The 14,119-nt window shown below is 44.8% G+C and overlaps 1 long non-coding RNA gene across 1 annotated transcript; it reads right to left on the reverse strand.

The window, feature by feature from the left end:
* Positions 1–4,619: 4,619 nt before the first annotated feature.
* On the reverse strand, positions 4,620–7,464 carry LOC147249317 (uncharacterized). Its single transcript, XR_015119502.1, has 3 exons — positions 7,002–7,464; positions 6,492–6,834; positions 4,620–5,533 (listed from the first exon to the last, which is right to left on the reverse strand). It is a non-coding gene; the product is annotated as an uncharacterized LOC147249317 (long non-coding RNA).
* Between the last annotated feature and the right edge of the window lie 6,655 nt (positions 7,465–14,119).

A 14,119-nucleotide genomic window follows, 5' to 3' on the forward strand; every position in this document is an offset into this window, starting at 1 on the left:
ATGAATCTGTGACTGAACACCTGAACATCGACTGCATCCTCTCAAAGTTGGGTTCGGTTTGTCCCACCTGCATTCTGACCTGCGATGATGACCTGCTCCTCCTCCGATCAGATCTTTCTCCACATTGTGAAATGTAAAGACCTGCACGCACTCAAACAGACCTGATTCTATAACAGGTAGACGGGGGCTAGCGAGGTGGCTAACTGGCTCATTAAGCCTCGCCCTCTACAGAGGTCAGGTGACATTCTAACCACTTAATGACTGTAATTAATCAGTCGTTCCATCGTTTTTCAGCGGCAGCCATTTTCCTCCATGAGGGTATGTGGTTGGTAATTCATCCTGTTACCCAGCAGCACTGAAGTTTCCTAATGAAAGCTGAACCTCATCCTCACCACACTTAACATCACGCTGATCGATCAATAGCTGATTATTAGCCGGTGGCTGGGCTGTGTGCAGGCTGTTGACAGGTAATCAATAAAGAGACTAAAGCACTTAGTGCAAAGCGGACATCCATAGCTGTAATTGGATGTCAGTAACAGATCGTCCCTGGAGCACCGCTGTGGCTGCCACCCACAAACGGACTCAACAGTGTTTTGCGCTGAAAACATTCATTAAAAGTGCATTGGAGATGTTTGCTGATTCGATTTCTGAGCTGCTCTGTCATTGAATTAATGCACGGTGAGTCATGGATGATCCATCAGTCTAATATCCATTTGTGGCACTTTGCTACCTCCTGTCCTCATTCACACAGATGAAGGCAGAGTTGCGCTAAGCACCTGGGATTTGTGCCCCTCTCCCTTTAGCCTGGCTAAGGTATTAATTGTTTGCTCAGATCAAAGAGGCTGGTGTGGCAAAAAAAAAAGAAAATCTCATTGGCTCTCCAGGAGGGTTTCCTTGGCAACCTTATCTGGTCGTACACAGTCTAAGCTGGCTGCTAGCGGGATGATTTATCTTTTAAAGTGTGATTCGCTCTCTGCTAACAAAGAGGCCTCTAAAAGCACTGGGTGGCATCAGAGTCCTGCGCTGTGACGTGTGCTGTCACAGACGTTAAGCTTCCTGCCATTAATAGAAACCTCAGGTTGGGAGAGGGTTGAATTGTGGGTAGGATAGTGGAACATGAATATGCATGAGGAGCGAGCTCCATCAGCTCCACAACGCTGCATCACACGTCCTTGCGTCCTCGCTGCCAGCACTGAGGATAGAAACTGACTTTAAAAATCACACGTTGTGATGTGACGAGGCTTGGGTGGCCACATGGGGTGAGTGACCAAGCCCCCCCAGCCATCAGCGGACGTGCAGCTCACCTCCAGCTGCAGACTGTCACACAGCTGGATCCCGCTTCTCCAAACTGGAGCCTTCCATCTCTTAGCTCAGCGTCTGCTCTGGCTTCATGATCAACATGTAAAGGCGCACAAGGGATTGGGGGTTAATCCTGAGTTAGATGGAACAAAGCAGTCCGCCTGAGAAGAGCATCAAATTAAAGCTGACAGTCTGAACTTTACAGGCGCAGCCACTGTGCCATGTCAAGTGAAAAGGAATCAGAATAGAAGGAACAACATCAGTGTGTCACCGCACGAATGCTCAGCCGTATGTTGCCCGGAACAGCGGAGTCAGCCGAGTCCAGAACCGAGCCAAACCGACCCAGTCCTGAGGTCGCTGTGGGACTCGTCTGACCTCTTCCTTTGTTGCATCTCAGCGTGGATGTGGGTCACTATCTCCACCTGGAGCCCCAGCACGATGACTAATACGTGACTTCTGAGGAATGACCTTCGCCTCTGAGCTGAAAGAAGACCAGCGCAAGAGCGTCATCTTATTTTAGCCCCCCCGCCTGTCTAGTGAGCTTCATGGATCAGTGAGGTGACGCTCATCAGCTGATGTGACATTTCATCTACTGGCGGGAACATTGCGTGAGAGCAGCGCTGCGTCGTGCACCAGGAGACACTCGTGGTGAATTTAGGTCATCGTCAACCTGCTGCCATGTGGGACATTGAGATGTAGCCACATCTGCTCAGAGGCACCACACCTGCCTCTCTCTCTCTCTCACACACACACACACGGGCCCACCAGTCTCCTTCCTGAAGTCCCCTTGAGTCCTCTGCAGTCCCCAGTGACGGTTCCTGCTTAACCATGTGATCTCTCCTTGCACCAGGACTTGGACACAGGTGATCAGCTTCCAGCGTGCTCATCTGGGGGGGGGGGGGGCCCTCAATGTCCCTTCTTCTCCCCCTAATGATTGGGGTCATGTCTCCCATTACTACAGCAATGTCACTGATTTATTGTCTGTGTGTGGTTGTACTGGGTTTGTGTGTGTCCGTGTGCAGTCGTACCTCTGAATGGCCACTGTGAGGTCAAAGGTCAGGGTGGTGATTTAACAGGTTGGGGCCAATCCCTTTTCCCACTCCTGCCACCTCGGACTCATGGGGGGACTCATGTTCTATGTGCTGGACTCATCCCTCAGCACTCCTCACAGTGGCAGCCAGAGGATTGGGAAGACTTGCAGAATGCTGTTGAATTCCCACAGAAACTGTCCTCAGGGAGCAGAGGACGTCAGAGGGGTCAAACAGGGGTTGAGCAAGACTGAGTCAGTCTGAGGAGCTCCTTGGTCTGTCTGGAGCTGAACCTGCCAACAGCTCAGGACGCACTTCAGGGTCCCCCAATGAGCCCCGAGGATCTGCAATGAGGTGGGTCCTGGTCCCTGTTTACACCCCTGTCTTTGCCAGCTTTGTTATTATTACTGCGTTGATTTCAGTGCTGCTGTAGTCGTGTCAGTGTTTGATGGTATCGTGATGTCATACCTGCAATGGTTGTTTTTCTCTCTTTCTATTAACTTGGATTCCAAATGTGGAATTTTTTTGGAAAGACATTCACCCACCATATTTAAAGGTCATGACAGACTTCATTTACAGCATCCGTCCCATTGGTTGTTGCTAGAGGGGGGCGTGGCCATGCAATGCTCTGGAGCTGCGCCTGGATTAGACCCGGGTCTGAACTGACCGCTGGAGGACATTTCTAGAATGAAAAATCCAATTTCAGCTTTTCAGATATAAACATTTCTGTTGTGGATTGTTGATTCAATCAGGACGCATGTGAAGATGTCACTTTGGGCTTTGGAGCGTATGAGCGACATTTTTCACTGTTAGACCAGAAACGTGATCCCAGAATGAAAGCATGAACTTGTGAATCAGTGATGGAAATGACGAGTTACCGTGAGTCATCTCTATTGGATATTAGACACGTAAACAAGCTTCTGAAAGTAACTGACTTACATCTGCTGCTAATGAGGGGCTGCAGCATCAAGGTCATCCTCAATGTCCGTCCTGGAGGACGTCGGATTACGCTGCGTTGTTTTCATGGTCAGATCATATCTGCAGTGGTATGATGAACCTTGAGGCGTTTGTCGATGGGAAGAAGATAAATAACTAGTCGGAGTTGTAAATGCAGCAGGAAGGACTGAGGAGCGTCAGCAACTGGCGGTCAGCAGAAACGGTGAAGGTCATGGCTGCGTGGTGGGAACAAACCTGTCTGGTTGTTTTGTTGTCTTCCTCACAGGGTCAGAACACTTTAGTCCTTCTATCCACTCACACAAAGCACATGCAAAAATAGCAAAACGTACTGCGTGACACAAACCTCAAAACTCTGAATCAGATGACATTGGTGTTGGTACATACAATAGAATTCCACTTACATTCCAGTGAAAGACGTGTAATCCCAGAAGAGCTAAATGGAAGCTCATGCATGTTTAGAAAGTAAAGGATTCTTTGTTTTGGCCTGTTTGACCTGCTCCCCCCCCCCCCCCCCCCACACACACACACACACACAGGTGTTAGCCCAATTAGATGATCTATATGAGCCGGCTAACCATGACGGAATAAAGTGTTTCACAGGCCAGTTTCATCCTGGCAGGGGAAGCGGCAGCATGCTGCTTTGGTTCCGAGGGAGGGAATGTGGGAATGTTCCACTGAGGCTGGGCTGTATCCTCATCTCCCAACAGGAAGGTATTTTTAGGAGCACGCTTGTTAGGTCCTGATTCATCTCGTCAGCCAGGAGGAAACACTACCAGGATTCCCTCGCGGTCGCTTTTTAAGATTTGGGAATGTAGATTTACAGCTTTGTCTTACCCAGCTGGGTATGATTCTCTGTCCCCAGAGACAGCTATTGTTTACAGTAGCGCTGTGTTGTCACACGCTCTTGTTTGCTGACATCATGTGATGTCAGATGTCAGCTGGGTGAGGTGTGCCATCCCTTTGCTTCTCATCTGAGCTCAAACACAAGAACACGCCCTGCTGTCTGTCAGGTATGAATGCCGACACCTCTGGTCAAAACCTGCCAAACAGGTTCTGCTCTCCCAGGTCAGGTGACAAGACTCTCCTACCTGCTCTTCAACAGTCATCCACTGAAACTCGCCGTCACTTCTTAGTCTCAGCTGCCATCTGGTGGTCACAGGGCTACTGAAATGATTTTTTTACATTTGCAATACATAATTGCTTCTTGATTAACCAATATTATTTATATAGTTATTTAATTATATTTAACATAAACAAAGATTACCAATTAATTCTTACAAGCATCAACTAAGTTTGCATTTTTTGAGCAAGAATGCAACGAGTTTCACTTTTTTTTATTTCAAAATGCAAAAGTTTGCATAAGGGTTATAGGCAAGGTACAGCATACAGCTTTGTGAGAACTTCTGCTTTTAAGCTCCATCAAATTTTCTGCATCATTTCAGACCATCAGGGAACTTTCTGTGAATTGCAAGTCTAACATGGCTCAAGCCAATGCAACGCTGTCAGATCCAGCCTTTGCTACTCTCAAGACAAAAACAGTCAAACACCACAAACCCCTGATAATAGCTTGGAAATCAGAAATCAAACAATCCTCAGCTTGAGCTTTTTTTATATTTGAAATTAAAACATCTGGCAACCTGTTTTGGAAAATTAAAAAACATTTTTTTTTTAAAATAAAACCATGGTACCTGTGCAGATATCCAGTCCATGAAAAGGCAGCTTTGTAAGAACTTGTGCTACTCTATTCAAGACGAAAAGAGTCACACCACAACCCCACACATTAGCTTGGAAATCAGGGCCAACTTGTTTTGGAAGGTAAAACAAATAAAACCATGTCCACTGACACAGTCGTTTCAAAGGTAACAGAGAGCTGCAGAAACGGTCCATGAAAAATGCCTAAACTGCTGTACGTGTCCAGATGAACCTGTTGCAACGGCTCATTCACAGAGTCTGTTTTTCAGAACCTGAACTTTCTTAGAAAGCACGGTGCCTTCCAGCTCCATCACAATTTTCTGGACCGCTTCAAAAGAGTACTTCAGATCATCAGGGTAGTTCAGGTTGATCATATACATCAAGCCGAACGACATGGCCACAGCCAATGCAACGCTGTCCAGATCCTGCAGTACCTGCAGTCCTTCCGAGACGATCCCGATGTCGTCTGGTCTTCTGGTGGCCTCATGTTTCACAACACAGATTCCCACTGTCGCCTCATCAATGGCTTCTTGGATGTGGATTTCGTCTTCTGCCTGCTGAGGGAACAGTAAAAGAGGAAGAACAGTATCAAACAACAAAGAACAGAACAGTTCGTTGGAAAGAGAGGGTAGTGTGCAATGTAAGGGAAAGCAGTGAGTGACAAGAACGCCCCCAACACACTCTCACTACACACTCGCCCGTTTGCGCGTGCCCGCGGAGGCTCCGCCATGTTAAGGGCCGTCCCAAATCACATAGGGCAGAAGGCGAGTGGACCCATCAGCCCTCACGTAGCGAGTCTGCATCGGTGCTCACTCACGGCGGCTTTTGCAGGAAGTGCAAAGGCAAAACGAGCTCGGAAACAGCATAGAAATGTGAGTTCCGCACATGCCCAGCAGAGTCCTGCACCAGCTTGGGAACAAACGTGTTGCCTGAACAGTATTCACTGAAACGGACGGGCTTTAATTGTTCTGGAATTTCACGGGCGGGTAATTAATTCCGCACAGGTGGGTAGCAGATGAATCAAAACAGTATCATAACACGCAAAATTGAAATATGCCAAAAATATGTGAAACATTATCATCAATTAATTCACATCATTTGTTCAGCCAGAGATTTTTTCCGCAGCGCGAAGCCGCAAAGGAGCAATAAATAAAAGTACTTCAATCGAGATGAATTTTTGTGATATTTATCACAGTTAGCAACAACATTCACATGGCTTCATTTCTTTGCTTAGAAATGTCAAACCGTGGGGTTGAAAAACTCGTGGAATCACTTATAAATCTTGTAACCTGTGCCGTAGCGCTCAAGCCTGTGTCCGTCTGTTGCCATGGTGATGAGTGCTGCCGTTTTCCGGTGGAGTGAGTAGCGCGTCCTATACCTGCCCGTCTTTATTATGCCCTTCCACTTCAATTCAAGCGCCCTCCACAGCGGCAAGTGTGACTTCATCGGGAGGGACAGTCGCGGTGGAGAGCGAGTGTGTAGGGGTGGTTTGGGATTGAACCTGCATGTCCTCACCACAGACTCCCGAAGTAGACAATCTGGGTCCTCGTTGAGGTACACACACAAGGCCTTGAGAATGCATTCCCCCCTTCCATCAACATCATCCTATATCAAGGAAGAAAAAATATTTGGAAAAAAATTCCTTGTTCAAACTCAATGTGAACACCAATCAGCACAATCTCAAAATTCTCAAATTCTCTTATTTCAGTCACGCAAGTCAAAATGCTTTGTAGACGCTTGCCAATCTGTCCTCCTCCTTTGTTGAACAGCTTCAACAGCTTGTCTGACTGCACTTCCAGTTGAGACAGAAATCTGGACTGCAGAGCATCGTGGTGATTCGTTTGAATTCTGCATTTATCTGAAGAGACACAAAATCATGATAAACATAAGCTGATGTGACATGTAGCAATAATATGAACACCAACAAGGACTGAAAAAAGAATGCATATTTGTTTTTAGTTTCCATTGCACTACAGATTTTAATTCATATACAACTGCTCTCTGCAAATTTCATATAGGACATACCTCATCTACTTCAAAGAGCGCTGGCCATCTTGCCTGGAAGTCCTTTATCATTGGTGTGTCACGTTCAACTGCATATCTCCTGGATGCAAATGTCTTATCCATTTTACTTCTCACGGTCTCTCTGTTGTTTCTTCTCTTAACATCTGAAAGAAGTTCCACTCTCGGTTGCTCAAGACTTTCCTCAGACTCTCCGATAGGATATGGGGGACGGTAGTTCACTTCTGACCGCTTTGGCTTTTTTATTCCAAAGGCAGCATTTGCTCTGCCTCCTGGTTTGTTCTTGATTGAGTTCACCAGCACCTCACGGCATCCAAGCTTTCTCAAATGCGTCCTGCATATTGCCAGTTTATTTTTCAAGCTCATCTTCCATCCTGCATGGTCACAATACCTGGTATAAAATCAGTCAGGGTGTGAGGTGTGTGTTTACGACTCTTATGAGACTTGAAAGTTCCATAAATACAGGTTTTAAAACTACACCCAACAAACATACAAGAGACACTTTCATTTCTCTTCAGATGTGTGTTAATATAAAGATAGAACTGTTTCATTAGATAAACCTTTGCATTTACATATATGACAGCTAAAAACAGACAAATCTTTTTGGTGGTGACCAACTTGTGTTGAATGCACTCTACTGTGATGCACAATTAAAGCATTCCATGTCTTCAAAGTGCATGGATACCTTGCAGTGCGACCAAAATGTGGATGTTTGTGCTTATAATGGTTCAGTAAGTCATGCCTGCTTGATACCACTACTGAGCACCCCTTACACCGCCACATTCACCTGGGGGAGGGGGGAGAGACAGACAGAGAGAGAGAGAGAGAGAGAGATGATATTTAAATGCACACAAAATCTGTAGTAAGAAGCAAGAGGTGATTATTTAATTATTTCCTATTTTGTTTCACATGGGGACCAGTGAGGTCCCAGAACAATATTTAGTTTTCAATGTCCAACAGCCTATTCATATTGAACAGACAGCTTATCAAAAACCTTTCAAATACATTACTTAAACATATGTGAAAGATTAACACTTGGTGAAGTATCTACAACTGAATAATAAGCTTTATTTCCTCCTGCATCATATTTGCATGTGCAAATAACAATTCATTTGGAAAGTTATAAAAGTACAATTGTATTCACTAAAATTATAAATAAAAGGATCTAGATATTCACCCTTACTACAGAGCCTTTAGAGACAACTGCTGTGCAGAGCAACGAAACACCCACCTATACACAAAATACACTGTTATATTTACATTATTTTACAAAAAAAAAGCATGGTTTCTTCCTTGAAACAATTTTACACGTCACATTAAGTCACAATCAGTGCTTTAAGTGGGCCACGTCTTTCTCTCTTTCTCTGCCCCACTCTCTCGGCATTGTTTTAATTCCTGCATGCATTTTAGCGGTGAAAAAAAAACGGCGGATAGAGGATAGAGACAGGAAATATGGACCGGACCCCACCCGACCCGGACTCGGACTTGACCCGACCCGTTTGGACTCGCGCGTCTGGTCCGGACCGCATTTATTTCCTAATAGACATAACGAACACGCGCCACAGTTAATTATCAATGCTAACACTAGCCAGCCTTCCTGCTAACAGGAGCTTAGCTTATCCGAACCATTTCAAAAAGATTTAGCCATTTTAGCTCGCAAACAGGTCCTTAAATCTTCTTTTTAATTCTTCCAACAACCAGATGAGGAGCTCTCCTCTGAGCCCAGCAGGCAGGAACAGGAAAGATGGCGGTTTCAGTCGCGGTAACGTGAGTTCCGAGTGGGCGGAGCTTCAAATGAAACCTAACCATTTTATTTATTCTTAATGTAATATTCTGGGTTGGAGTCAATAACCAGGCGAGGTGATGAAGTTACGTTTTTACTTCAGACTCCAGACATTGACTGGCAGCTTGCCGTTCAGTAACGCGATACCACGTAAAAACCGTTGGCCAGCAAAAAGTAACCACAGAAAACAGTATGTTCAACATTCACCAGCAGATGGCAACAAAACTTAGATCACTCTATTACACTTCACATGAATTTATTTCGAAGATTGTTCACTCCCCAACAATATAATAGTTCTTTATGATTTATACATGTTTAGAGAAGGAACATGAACCAGTTATATTTCATATATTAAATATTTACTTAAACATTCAACAACCCCTCATTTCCTGTTTTTCAGTGCACATGGATATACAGCGACACAAACAGAAAACTAAAATGTTCCAACGTTTAACATGAAATGTTGACGTGATGTGGTGCTGCTTCTCCTGGGAGGAGAGGGAGCTGCACGGGTGTGCTGCCTGAACAGGTCTCAGTTTCTGTTTTTTAGGGACATTTGAAACTCTGGACACAGAGATTTTGTTCAGAGGGTGTGGACTTAGTGCCACAAAATACTGCGCAGCACTTACCATCAAAATCAAATTTGAATTCAAAAATTGAACTCAAACTCAAAGAGTATTGAAAAAAAATCTCATGAGTTTTCAAACTACAATTCTACAATTTCATTTAGCAGACGCTTTTGTCCAAAGCGACGTACAACACAAGCAAGAATTTAGACCTAATTAAGGAAAAGTCCATAGTAGCGCAAAAGTGCTTCAGTTGTGATTTGGTCACAGGTACTGCCATCTAGTGGCAGAAGAAGTGTCAACCCCCCACCTCAGACCAATCCGCCAGCTGCAGCTGATGGAGAAGCCAGAATGGAGGAAATGGAGGAACTGAAAAGCTATGTGGAAACACATACCAAAAAAATGGCTTCTAGGTGTGAGGAAAAAATGAAAACAATGGAGGACAAGATGGAGAAACACTTCCAATACCTCAACCAACAATTCTCACCAACAATAAACTGGCGCCTGAAACATTATCACACAGAATTACTATCTGATCTGAAATCCGTCATGGAACCCATGGGTTCAGTCTTTCAGCACGTGGAAGAGGAAATGAGTCAGCGCAGCTTAGCTCCCTTTATGCGTCCTATGGCACTGGTGGATGTTTCAGTGCAGACCCTTCTGCAGCTCTGCCACCCTGTACAAACACAAAGCCACAGAACAGGAGGTGGTGAAGCTCAGCCTGAAAAACATTAACCCCCAGCTGGCTAGCCAGCTAAGAGGCAGCAACATCACCACAGTGGAGGCACTGGTTCGACTTGGGCAGCAGCTGGAGAAGGATAAGGAAAACCAACGCCTCTATGAACAAAGGTAGAAAGCCACACAAAAACCAGGCAAGCCAGACCCTACGCCTCAACCCGTCCAATTGGAGTCTTCGCCAGGTCCACCCCCTGTTCAATGTCGGGGGTGTAAAGACTTCCATCCTCCGTCAGCATGTCCCCAGTACTAACCCGGAAGATACAAATACCAAAAGCAGCCAACCGAACCTGCCTCTCACACCTGCAGAGAGGGAGACCCTACCCCCACCAGTAGCAAACTTTCATACTAGGGGAAAGAGCCTACACCCCCAAGGTTACCTGGTGGCCCGCTTTCCGGGCAGCTTGTGATTCCGGTTGGAGTAGGTTCATGGAAAGGAAATGCCATCCTGGACACAGGTTCATCCTACACCCTCATCACTGACACCGTCTGGAAGCAATTCAATGGCAGAGGGAAGCAGTTGAAACCCTGGCATCAGGACCCTCTCTACTTGGCTGATGGTACTGCAAGGCATGTCTGGCTCTTCCTGTTGTACTTGGGCTGGACTTAACGTTTGTCTCTGGGTTGCAGTTTGATGTGTCCGAAAACTCCTACTGGTTCAAATCTTGGGCCGAGAAGAAATATCACTTTATGAGAGAAACTGTGAATGAACCCTTGCTACCCCCGGCATCCTCAGACCTTGCTTTCTATTGTGATGTGCCGCCCGCTATGGTATTCCCAAGTCCCTCCATGGCTGACCCCAGAGAGACGGACCTTGTGGAGACAGTTGTTCAGGTGTCTCACCTGGATGAAGTGGGGAAAAATCAGTTCTACTGCACATAAACGGATCAGTCTGCACCACCAAGGTGGGAAAAACAAGGGTAGTGTCCCACAACATTCTACTGTCCCATAAACTGCCAATAAGTTAAAAAAAAAACCTACCGCTGTTCTCCTGCAAAACTGCTGGAGATGAAACAACACATCGAGGAAATGTTGGAGGCCGGCGTCATCACCCCCTAAACATCACCATATGCAGCTCCAGTTGAGCTTGTTCATAAGAAAGACACACCCAAGTCTCCCTTTTGTGTTGATTACCGGAAAGTTAATGCAGAAACTCAGACTGATGATTACCCCATCCCAAACATCCAGGAAATCTTGGACTCCCTGGCTGGCTCTGCTGTCTTCACCCCATCGACCTCTAGAGTCGCTACTGGCAGGTGCCTATGGAAGAAGGAACCAAGGAGAAGACAGTCTTTGTCTGCCCTTTTGGGTTGTTTCAGTTTGAGGTCATGCCATTTGGCCTGAAAAATGCCCCGGCTACCTTCCAAAGGCTGATGGAGCTTTTAACTGCTATAAGAGCATTTATATTTTATTTTGTAATATCTGTGTGGTGTGTTTATGTTTGTTATTTATATGGTTTATTTTTTGTGTTTAAGTGTGGTAGGAACGTTTGTGAGGGGAACTATGTTTCAAGGGGGATGTTTTTGTGGTGACACTCAACTGCACTTTGAAAGACTAGAGAGTTGTTTTGTACCGCACTTTGAAAGAGAGAGATATTTTGCTCCGAACTGACGGCGAAGTTTATGTACGGCAAGAAGGAATTTCTGTGTGTATTTTTATTTTGAGGACTGGATTTTGCCCCTCTGGGTTATGTGCAGCCAGCGAGGTACGTTGTGGTATATGTCGCATGTATAGGTTCTTTTTGTAATTTGTGCAGTGTATTTATTTTGTACTATTTGTGTGTCGTTCAGGTCGACGGTGGATTTGTTGGTGAAGAAAATAAATCTATCTGTAATGAAGAACGTGTTGGTGTTTCTGGAGGGAGCGACAGTCGAACTAGAACCTGCGTGGACTTTCCCCAACCTGCTCGTGCCCGACAGCTCGTCAAGACGGGAATGCAGATAAGACACTGTTAGCGTGAAGGACACAAGTCCAGCGGTGTTTTCATGAAGACGTCCATAAGCAAACACTACCGTTGTGTTATAAGGGACATAAGCTGAAAACTACAAGGGACTGTGTAGCCTTATTACAATAACTGTGTTTACAAGATATTGAGGGGCATACGTGGTTGATTAAAATAAGCTGATTTATATTTACTGACTGCTTAACTGAAGAAGAAAAAAAAGGAAAAGAAACAAACAAACCCTTTTTATGCACATTTAAAGAAGTTGACATTGTTTGAAGGATAATTTCTGTTCATGGTTTGATAATTTTATATTTAAGTTTATGAAAGTTTTGTCATAAGGACCTTTGTTAACTGTTATTGATCTTGTAGCTCATTATCTCAAGTTTTTATCACGCTTTAAAGGGTCGATATTTGAAAGGGTGATTTGATATAATTTTGCTCATTCGCTCAAGTTTTTGTGGAAATGTTTTGTTGTCTACACTGCTTATCTGAGACAAGTTTATTGTGTAGGTAATTCCCACATAATGTAAAATGTCACAACCAAATGAAGATACTCTGGGTGCAGCAGCTGTCACAGGACAAGTGGCAGAGCCAGAGCAGACAGATAAGTATGTTGTACCACAAGCAGTATCATCTGAATTGCCCCGTAGAAGTGAAAGAGACCGTACATTAACAGAAAAGGGAAGAGAGTTTCAGAAGGAAAATCTCAAAGGGTTACTACTTCGTTTTGATGGCATTTATGAACGCTGGAAGGCTTTAACTAAGGTGACTAAAAAAATCTGTAATGAAACAGGAGCCTAGTAATATCCTGCAAGAACACATTTGCACTATTCAGAAGGAGTTATCTGAGCTGAATATTGTCTATGATGAATATCGAAAGATTGACAGCCTACTGCATGACATGCGCCGTAAGATGGACAACTGTACATCTGTCACCAGGAATGTTGTAGAAAATGCTCAATCCCAGATTCAAGGAACAAATGAGAAACTGATGTGGCCTGAAGGCAACTCTGCATTTGCATCTTCAACTTCCAGTGTCTCACCAAGAGCCTCTGTTTATACCAAGGCTAATTCCATTCGCTCTAATGTGTCCTCCATCAAAAGGCAAGAAGCTGCTGCCGAGTACGCAGCTACGCAAGCTGTATTAAAGATTATGGTTGAGCAAGAGCGCCAACAAGAGAAACTACAAGAACTTGAAGCTGTAGATAAGCTGATAGTTGCAGAACAAGAAACAGCTGCATTAACTCGCCGTCTTTAAGGAGAAAAGGAAGAGACTGAGCGTAAAATAGAAAGGGAAAAACAAGAGGCTGCTCTCTTGAGGAAACAGCAAGAAGAAAATGTTGCAAGACAAAGGTCTGTAGAAGACTTGAAAAGAGAGCTTGAGCGTTTGGAGGAGCTAAATAGGCTACAAGCAGCTAAGGCACGGCTTCAAGTCTATGATGAAACAGACTTTCATCCTCTCCAAGGATTAGCAACACAGAACCCTGAACCGGCTACAGCGCAGCAAGCAAGTAATCAGGTAAATTCTGTGCATCAACGACAGCATTCACTGCCTCAGAGAGATGCAACCCCAACAGGTGTGCATCGGGAGCATTCAGGAGAGATTGTGAGGGTCTTGGCTGAGGCAATATCAGCAAATAGGTTACCCATTCCAGAGCCTACCATATTTATTGGAGATCCACTCAAGTTTAATCATTGGAAGTCATCATTTGAGACACTAATAGCAAGAAAAAATATTCCAACTTCGGAATAAATCTTCTTTCTTCAAAAGTATGTTGGAGGAGTAGTTAAAGAGGCCCTAGAAGGTTATTTTCTGATTGGCTCAGAAGATTCATATTACTCAGCATGGGACCTGCTCAATCAATGATATGGAGAGCCCTTTGTAATTGCCAAAGCCTTCAGAGACAAATTACATGCTTGGCCAAAGATAGCCCCAAAGGAGAGTGCTGAGCTGAGAAGATTTGTGGACTTCTTACGCAGTTGTGTGTCCGCCATCGCTCACAATGAGAATGTAAATGTTTTTAACGATGGAATGGAAAATCAAAAACTGACTGCCAAACTCCCTGACTGGTTAAGCACCAGATGGAATTGA

Source organism: Aulostomus chinensis, chromosome 15 (genome assembly GCF_037954235.1).
Source record: "Aulostomus chinensis isolate RoL2024-O1b breed Wild chromosome 15, RoL_Achi_v1.0, whole genome shotgun sequence".
Classification (NCBI taxonomy): domain Eukaryota; kingdom Metazoa; phylum Chordata; class Actinopteri; order Syngnathiformes; family Aulostomidae; genus Aulostomus; species Aulostomus chinensis.